Genomic DNA, 10,110 nt, shown 5'->3' with positions numbered 1-10,110 from the left:
TAGAGAGTGATCTTAAGCGGCAAATTGACAGTCCAACAGCAATACCACCACTTATGCAATTTATGGCGGTGTTACATTTCTGTGCCTCAGGATCGTTTCAAACAACGGTGGGAATAGTGGCGGGCATCTCACAATCCTCCTTTTCAAGGATCCTGAGGGCAGTGATGGAGGCACTTTTCAAGCACCTCCATCATTTTATTAAAATGCCTTTGGATATGGGTGCCCTTAGTGTGTCCAAGGCCAATTTTTACCAAATAGCTGGCTTCCCACACATCATAGGGGTTGTGGATGGTACTCACATACCACTTCAGCCTCCAGCACGGCTGGAGGCAATATTTCGCAACCGTAAACACTATCACTCCCTGAATGTAATGGTGGTATGTGATGCCTCCCTCCAGATCCTGTCCCTGAATGCAAAATTACCAGGAAGTGCACATGACTCCTTCGTCATCCGGCAATCAGGGATATGGCACAAATTAAACAACCTACAAGCTGGTGATGCGTGGCTTCTGGGTAAGTGGAGACCTTTAGTACATAACAATGTTAAGCTTGATACACAGTGATCCTGATGTTGTCTATTCTTTTTCACAGGAGACAGTGGATACCCTTGCATGCCCTGGCTGCTCACTCCTTATTTGGCTCCCACACCAGGCCCACAAAGTGAGTTTAATACCGCACTTACAGCCACCAGGCAAGTGGTGGAGCGCTGTATCAGCCTTTTAAAAGGCCGATTCAGATGCCTCCACCGCTCTGGTGGCGAGCTCATGTATTTGCCGGATATGGTTTCGAAAATTGTGGTGGGATCTTTCACAACATCGCCATAAGGAGTGGTGTTCCAATGCAGCCAGAGGATGCCTTACCTGAGGATGGCCCCCCCGAGGTTGGTCGGAGGTCAGTATGTGGGGGGGCCATACGCGATGATGTGGTGGCCCGATATTTTAGGTAATTATTGACCAAACAACAGTGTATATACCCAATGTGGTACTTTTTTTGGCGTTCATCTTTTTTGATATTAATTCTTGCACCATCTTCTGTTTGTTTGCATAATCTTTGGCACTCCCACGATGACTACTTCCTGCTACCCTTCAAAAACCTTTATGTGGAAACTTCTGGAATATATTATGACACCCATATTGCAACGCCATATTTTTGAAATCATGTGGGCATGGACCTTCGTCAACCAGTTCTTGATTTGTTGTGTGTTTGTTTCCTGTTTTTGGTATGTGGTGTATTTCTGATTATCACTGTGTGTTTTGTTTGTGAGTGACCACTTTGTATTTTGATTTCTGTTGTGAATAAATATTTGGAGAGTGTAATTTGTTTCCTTTTTGGGCACGTTAGAAGCAAGTGTAAACAAACTCCCAAACGTTAATTTTACCTAAGGGGTAACCCAGTAATGAAGCAAGTGGAGCTAAAATGTAATATGTTTTCGGGGTACTAACCAACACACCAAGGAATCCTGTACAATCAGTTGCCTTCGTAAGATTGTCCTAAGCAGATTGGCCACCAAATAGGAACCTGAAAAATGTTGTAAACTATCATGTTGTCCACCCCAAAAAAGGAAAATGACATTGGTACTGGGATGGGTTTCTTGTGCCTGTTTGCATTCAAAATACAACACACAATCTGTAGTGAGATTATGTGGCAATCCTTGCTTGAAGAGTCTACTTATATCAGTGTAAAGAATCTTGGATTTACTAAAAACGCATGAGACCGAGCTTGACTTAAAACTGATTTATTAGGAAACAATTAGAAAAAAAACAAAAAACTAATTCCTAAGGAGGACCAACAGATGGTCAAGGCCCTGCAGAAGCCCGGTGACCTGCTCCCGCATACAGGCCACACATTGACAGATTTCTGCCCGACGCCTCTGTTCCTCTGTGGGTGACAAAAGTTTGGGGATTAATAAATCTATAATGAAGCAACATTCTAAAAAAACACAAAACAAGCAAACCAAAACTTAAAAGCTTGTGGGCAAAAAAAACATTACACGGATAAAACCCAGCACCCCAAAATGTCCTAGGCCAAAAATACAAGGGCCCTAAAAAAATGCACACAGGTGTGATATGTGTATGGTGAAATCAGCAGGAACAGGTAAAGACAACCCCCAAAAATACCCTAAGGCAACAAAAAGCCAACAAAAATGGGGACGACACATGATTACATACAAACAGTTTGTGGTGCCCAAAATAAAATTAAAAAACATACCGTTCGGGCAAAACGCCAGAGCCAGAAGCCACTCCCTGGACCACCTCGGAGGGGGCTACATTCCCCAAACCTAGGGGCAGGGTGTGTGAAGAATCCTGGGAGGGGGTATTTGGAGGAGGGACGGATGGAGGAGAGGGGGAATTGGGCTGGAGGGGAAGTAGACCGAAATCTCGGCCACAGGGTCTGGGGAGGAGGGGGTAATTGAGGAATTGGGGGTTGGAGAGAGGGGCCGGGACCGGCGTCTTGTCTGGCGATGACGCCGTAGTCTTTGCTGTGCCCCTAAAAAATGAAAAAAATATTGTGGTTAGTTTCAACAGGAATCCAAAATAAAATAAAAAAAAAAAAAAAATGTACAATGACTAAATAGGACAGACATGAAAACATGCACATGCAGATATGACTACAATGACTAAATAGGACAGACATGAAAACATGCACATGCAGATATGACTACAATGACTAAATAGGACAGACATGAAAACATGCACATGCAGATATGACTACAATGACTAAATAGGACAGACATGAAAACATGCACACGCAGTTAGGGCCCATAAGATAAACTTGAATACCACAGTCCATAAAACTTACTTTCCGCGATCTGCATGCGAAAGCATGCCAGCAAGCGGGGCGTATGTCGGTGCAGGTCCGACCACCTGCGCTCCAGCTGGCCAATATGTCGGCGTGAGCCGAAGGAGCGCAGGCGGCGACGTACCTCCGCATATGCGGAACGCTTTCGCCTATTTGAGATGGGTGGAGGCTGACTGGTGATCCGCCTGTCCATCACCTCCATCAGCACCAGCAGTTCGCGCCTGGTGAATGCAGCGGATCTCATGCTGGCAATGGTGTTTTTTTGGAAAAATATTTTTAATAAAGCACCCAAAACAAATTTGATTGGCTAATGTATTTGGGAAATTAACAGGACAAATTCTATTGGTTAGTGTATGAGTCATGTGTTCGACAGGGCCACAAATCTCTTGAGAGTTATGATAGGCTTGATGCAGTGACATGTGTAAGCAAATTTCAATAAAGAAATGAACCACAGAAAATTTGTGGGGATACAAACAAATAGAACAATTGTTTAATTGGGGCTAACATGTATTTTGAACAATAAAAGCGAAGGTTTCAGCCGTACGTATTCTGCGAGTAAACACAAACACGGACAAGATTAAAGTTTATTGCATTGTGTTGAAAAAAAAAAAACAATTAAGCTAATTGATACATTGATTGGCATGATACGATTGAGGGAGGTAGGCAGAAAAAACGAGCAGGTAATCGGAATCTGACAGGCCCACTTCCGGTTTGTACTTGTGCGTGCGTTCCCTTCAAGCCATTTCGGGGATGTACGCTCGCTATTTGGCACGCTCCTTAGTTAGAGGAGGGGTCGGCTGAGTTTGGGGCGGATTTTTAACTGCGTACGAAAATACGAGCGAGTGCTTGAATTTAAATATTTTTTGACGTACGCCGAACGTACGTACGCCCAATTGCGAGTGGGTCTGAATCAGGGCCTTAGTTTGCAGCAGAAATTTTTAATTTTAATTAAAATATCTCCATTATGTTCTAAGGGAAACTCGCGATAACCGCTATCCCTGCGAGTTATATCCCCGGCATTTTGTAGAGGTTTGTTGAAGACTTCTCTGGAGGAAGCTGACACTGCGCATAGTGTCAGTTTCCGACAGAAGCTCCAGGAGAGACATAAGAAGATCTCTCTCCTGCTTGTAAGCCCCAATAGGCTTAAAGCAATTTGCTTTAAGCCTAATTTGCAATGGTGCAACTAATGGGGTCAAACTCTGAAAAGCTTAGCATTTTGGAGTTTAGTACATAGGGTGGGGGGGGGGGGGTCACATCATAGTTCCCATTGATAATAATGGAGACTGCGATCTGCAGTGCTAATAAGCACTCTGTTGGGAGATTTCTGTGAAATTTTCTGCATTGTGCTATTAGTACATAGCAACAATTCATAAAATGATGCAGGAACTGCAGTTTCTACATAATTTTGTATAAAAAAAACAAAAACAAAAAAAACCTTGATAAATAGGTGCCGATGACACCATGGGGTAAATTTACTAAATTGAGTTTTTAGAAGTGGAGATGTTGCCCATAGCAACCAATCAGATTCTACGTCACTTTTAGTTAGCACCTTCTAGGAGATAATAGCTAGAATCTGATTGGTTACTCTAGGCAACATCTCCACTTCTAAAAACTCTCACTTTAGTAAATTTACCCCCATGGGTTTTGTATACGAAGCAGCGGGTTGCAGGTACAAATGTAAAACACCGGGCATTACACTGACTGTGGGTGCATTTTAAATTATCACCTGCAACTGGACGATAAGCAGCGGTTTACAAAAGCTGCTGATTCGTAAATAAGCCCCATATCTTCATAAATATCTCACTTTTCTTTTCTCGTCATTAACTTATTTGTTTGTTTAAATAAGAAACATAGTACATTAGCACTAAGCCACCAGCTCAAACACACTCCTATCTAATACATAGCTACTATAGCTAGGAATAGTCTTATGCAGCAATGTTCGTCATCAGCAAAATAAAGCACACACTGCGCCATTGTTGGTCAAAATTATATGCTTAAAACCATACCATGGGTTACTCAATTCAGCACGAAGAGCCAACACACTACCATAGCAGCAAAACAATTATGGCCAATTGTTGATACTGATCATCCTCGTCTGTATTAGACAAATTATGCCAAGGTACTCACGTAGCAAGAATATTAAACATTTTGTTATAAAAATAATTATCGCAGGATTTGAAACAAAAAAAGACTAACTTCTTAGAAAGGAATACTATAAATGCGTGTCATTACCTTATCACAGATGTGTTTTTCTTTCTTTTTTTTTAATCTGTATTCAGACAGAGGGACAATTCAAAGAGCGCATGGCTCAGCATAGATAAGCCATTAGGGCAGTAATCCAATCAGGATCTAGTTAACAGCCAGTGGCGCGGCACTTTGCCCAGGCACACCATAGCATGGTCACTTTAAGGCTGGGTACACACCGACGGATATATTGGCCGATCAATTGATCGGCCAATATAACTGGTGCCCGTTGGCCAGTGTGAACCAGCGATATGTGTGAATGGCGTCGGCTGTGCTGCACAGCCGATGGCAGATATATCTGTCCATCAGGCAGTGGGTACACAGAGGCCGCAGGGAGGAGGGGCGGGACAACCCCCCGGCCAGCGGGACCCGCAGCCAGAAGCAGATTATGGTCGTTCAGTGTGTATGAACGCCCATCATCTGCAGTTATACCTGTGCAGTGTGTACCCACCTTAAGATACTGCATAATAGATCAAGTTCCCTTGTAATTACGTAGGGGAGATCCAAAAGAACGTCTTCCACTAGAATTCAAATGCATCTTCATACTGGACACCCTAGTCCCAAAGGGGGCCATTTAACACCCATTTTTGGGTGTTAACATCAAATATTGTTTCCCCCAGATGTATGATAGAGAGACCGCAGCAGATATCAGATTATTGTTGTGATCCCTCCATTCCCGCCAGCAGCCACATCCTTCATAGGTGTCTATGGGGGATGCGATGCTGCCAAACTTATCAACTTCCGGAATGCGATGCATTCCAGATTTGCCCCTGCAGCTGTCATCTGAAGATGGCGTTAGCGGGTTGGGTACGGGATCCCGGCGGTCAAAATCCCGACGCCGGCATCCTGACAGGGTTAGAATACAGACACCTGTTGTTGGTAGGTATCCTAACCCTTTCCCTACCCCTGTCATTTGTATTGTAATTACTTTCACTTATGGTTGTATGTATTTGCTGTTTGGGTCATCATGACTACCAATCCCGATGACGTCAGAGCTCATGTGCCGCACCTTCCTGAGAGTAGTTGCACCCTAACCGGGAACCCAGAGCCAGGGGCTGGCTGGTGAATTTTAGCCTGGGGGGCAAGCACACAGCACATGAACAGTGACTAAACCTTTCCCCTCTCCCTACCCTAACCCTCTCTCCCCGATACCTAAACCTAACCTCCCCCTCCCCTCCCCCTAACCCTTACCCCTTGATGCCTAACCCTCCTCTAGTCCCTAACCATAACCTTTAACCATCCCACTATCCCCGATACTTACCTTTGGGATGCCGGCGCTGGGATTCTGACAGGCGTCGGAATACGGTACCGATATTCTAAGCGTTGGCATCCCATGTTCCGGGATTCTGACAGTATCCCTACACCACACATTACAGACACATTCGTACACACTAGACATACAAACATCACATCATACATGCACCACACACATATAACCGAGGCACACATGCCATCACATACGCATATGTGCACACAAATAAATATCACACATATACACGGCTTAATAACTGAAAATTGTGCTTACCTGGCATTTTTAGGTTCAATTATGTGGTGTTGAACGTGGTTGGTGCTCCGTCAGTCATGTCTCTTCTGATCAGCAGCCATTGGGTGAAGGGGCAGAAGCAGAAATGCGAAGAGGCACACGGGACAAGGGCATAGATAGGAAGGGGGCAGAGGCACAGATATGAAGGGGGGACAGATACGGAAGGGCAGAGGCACAAATATGGGGAAGGGGCAAATGTACAGATAGGGAGTGGTCAGAGTTGGGTAGTCTGAGCAAGGCACAAATATTGGGAGGTAGCAGAGGCACATATATGGGGAAGGGGCAGAGGAAAGATGGTAATGAGCACAGCATTGTCAAAGGAGGGGGCAGTGGCATAGATATGGGGTGGGGGCAAAGGCAGGAATGGTAAAGAGGACGGTGGGAAAGACTGTATAGGAGGAAGGGCTGGGGTACCTCTGTGTATGGCAGACATCTTCTGTGTAGTGCATGCACACTAAGCCTGGCCAGGAGAGGAGAGCTGGCAGTTGTAGAGGCAGATATAAGAACATGGAAGCTTATCTGGAGGGGCTAGAGAGGAGGGACAAGCATGTGAGAGGGGAACTTTAGGCTCCTAACTTTCCATAATCCATTCTGGCTTCGTCCTGTGCGCTCACGCCACATGAAGGGGGAGGTCACTTGAATACGATGGTGGTATATAGTTAAGAATATCACATTTATTTATTAACCATTTCTTATATAGCACAGCATATTCCGTTGCGCTTTACAATTTGAATCAACATTAACATTTTACTGGGTTGTAAAAGACATACATAAAAGACATACATAAAGGTAAGAGGGCCCTGTCTATAGAGGGGCTGTGGAACCATAAGTGTCAGCTAGTTCTGCCTGTCTGTGTTCACTCTCACGGAGTAGCTGGAACCTAAGGGTGATACACATCGTGATGCCTGATGGACTCCCTCCACCCAGATTCTCTAAGATCTCAGCGTAAGACCCCTTAGGATTCTGATTCTTTATCCCTTTCTGTTTACTTTAAATCAGTCTGTGCAATTATATGTATGTCTTGTTTATCCAACTATTTTTCTTGTAATTTAACCCTGGAGATATTTCTCAATAAATCCTAAAACTTTATTAGCGTTATCTCTGTGCTCTAATTAATTCACATGCGTGTGAGTTTAAGTGAGAATGAAGTGTCTGGTGAATGTAAGAGCGCTATTTTAATACTCTTCATGGTGGCAGCTTAGGTGAAACCCACATCACAACCACCCAGCTATACTTGTGTTCCGTGAAGAAAGAGACAAGGGGTGATATGTACTAAGCCTTGGACACAGATAAAGTGAAGAGATAAAGGGCCTCATTCAGAGGCGGTCGTTAGATGCAAGCGGTCGCTCTGAATCAGGGCAGCCGCTTGCATCCTGAACGACCGCCTCCTTGTCGATTGTTAAGCTGTGGGTTAACACCCACAGCTCTAACAACCGACATGGGTGATGGTCGCGATGGTCAAGACCATCGCGGCTTACGTCCAGACCCTAGGGTAGGGTCTGGGCACTCGTAAGTCCCAGGGAGCTTCCTGCTCTGATGGAGCAGGAAGCTCCCCACTGACATCAGCAATGATGTCAGTGGGGTCGCCACCAAAAGGCAAGCGTTCCGACTGGAACGCCTCCGTTTGGCCGGCACGCCCCCGGCCCGCCCAGCAAATGGGGTGAGCTGTCACTCAACATCGACAGCTCGCCCCGTCTGCTACGAGACCCCTAACGACGGAGCACCCATCGTTAGCCGGGTCTCGCGCATGCGCACGACGGAGCCGGATGGTAGCCAAAAGAAAAGCCATCCGTCGTGCGCATGTGCTGTGGGGCAACATCGAGTCGGTTGTGAGCGCTCAGCGCTCACGACCGACTCTGAATGAGCTCCAAAGTTACCAACCAGTCAACTCCATCACGTCTTTATTTAGATCATTATTAAAAATATCACCATATTGTCAACGTTTCGATCCTCTCAGGGACCGTCATCAGGACACCTGTATCAAGTGTAGACAGGACAACACCACAGAACATATAATTTTCTAGGCAGAAAGCCGTGGGTGCTCTAACATCAGAAAATATATGCATAAATAAGTTCATTTGCAACACATGTAGCAGCATTTCGAACCTATTAGGTCTTGACTTCTTTCTCAAGCTGTGCAAGACTAATAGTAACAAACAGTGCAACAAAATACCACACAATGGTGCCAAAACATGCCTAACTTTCTGTAGTAGTGACATCATAATTGGTAATGAACAAACTGAAAACAATCAAAACAGAATGAGAATAAAAAAGCAAGGGGAAAATATTAAATATAAAGTAGAAGTATTAAGATAACTCAAACAATATTATGCTAAACAGTGGGACTACAATTATATATAGCCATACAGACAGACACAATGTACCTAAGCAGCACTTAACAACATGGAAAGCAAAACTTGGGTTATCAGGCGTACATCGAGTAATCACTACAGACGCTACCTTGCAGAGGTACCAGCAAGTAGTGTGTGCTCCAGTGCAATGTGTGAGGGATGCTGCTGTGGCAGTGTGGGGCTGGTTGACCTCAGGAAGCCATTGCTAGGCAACCTCCAGCATTGGATCGCAACTACGGGAGGGCTAGCAGGCTCAAACCTGGAGATCAACATCTGTATTAACCCAATTGAGTTGGGAGCTGATTGGTTGGTACTTTATCCCCATCCACTTTCTCTCTCTCTCCAAGACTTAGTACATAGACCCCCTTAGTGCAGAATCACTCCTCTATCTTCTGATTTATACAGTCCTGCCTACTCCACTTGCAGAGAATTTTTCAAGTAGCAAATGACATATACAATAGATGGCGGCACCCATGGTGATTTGCTGCTGCATGGAACACTGAAACCACGGCCACTGATTGGGCCTGTACAGAGTAAGCCACAGTCCATTGAACTCTGCAGGACAGAACAAGGAGCCAAACATCCTCCGGACCCAGTAAGTAAGGACCACGGTCCAGCTGATCGTAACACCATACAGGGGACCTTTTCCCTTATGCACATCTAATTTCCTGCTTGTTTTTTTGTTTTTGACCCTTTATGGGATGTCACTGTAGAAATAAGGTACCCTCTCCAATGAGACACTTGGGGAAGACATTTCATAGAGATTGTTGTTAATAATAATGAAGGTAGCAATTACTTTTATAGTGCCAGCATATTCTAAGCTTTACAATTGTATCATCCATCACAATACATCACACTGTACTGGTGACATAACCTCTGGTGTTTTAAGCATTACAGATATCTCTAGGTGTTTTTAGACCTAGATCATGTCTCCAACACAGGTACAATGTTCAACTTTAAATGATATTGTATTAAAAGAAAGTTATCAAAGATACTTATTCTTATGTTATATAAGATGAATATATTATTTTTGGTAATTGAATAACAAGTGCTTGTATGGTTGTATGGTGTCATTATATTTAATGCTCTGCTGCTCCTATTTTGCTCTATTCGGTCATCATTGGAAAATTTGAGTATTTAGTTAACAAACCAACCAGTTTATAGATAGGAACA

Source organism: Taudactylus pleione, unplaced genomic scaffold (assembly GCF_031769625.1).
Source record: "Taudactylus pleione unplaced genomic scaffold, aTauple2 ptg000012l, whole genome shotgun sequence".
Classification (NCBI taxonomy): domain Eukaryota; kingdom Metazoa; phylum Chordata; class Amphibia; order Anura; family Myobatrachidae; genus Taudactylus; species Taudactylus pleione.
Note: the sequence above shows the minus strand (reverse complement) of the source record.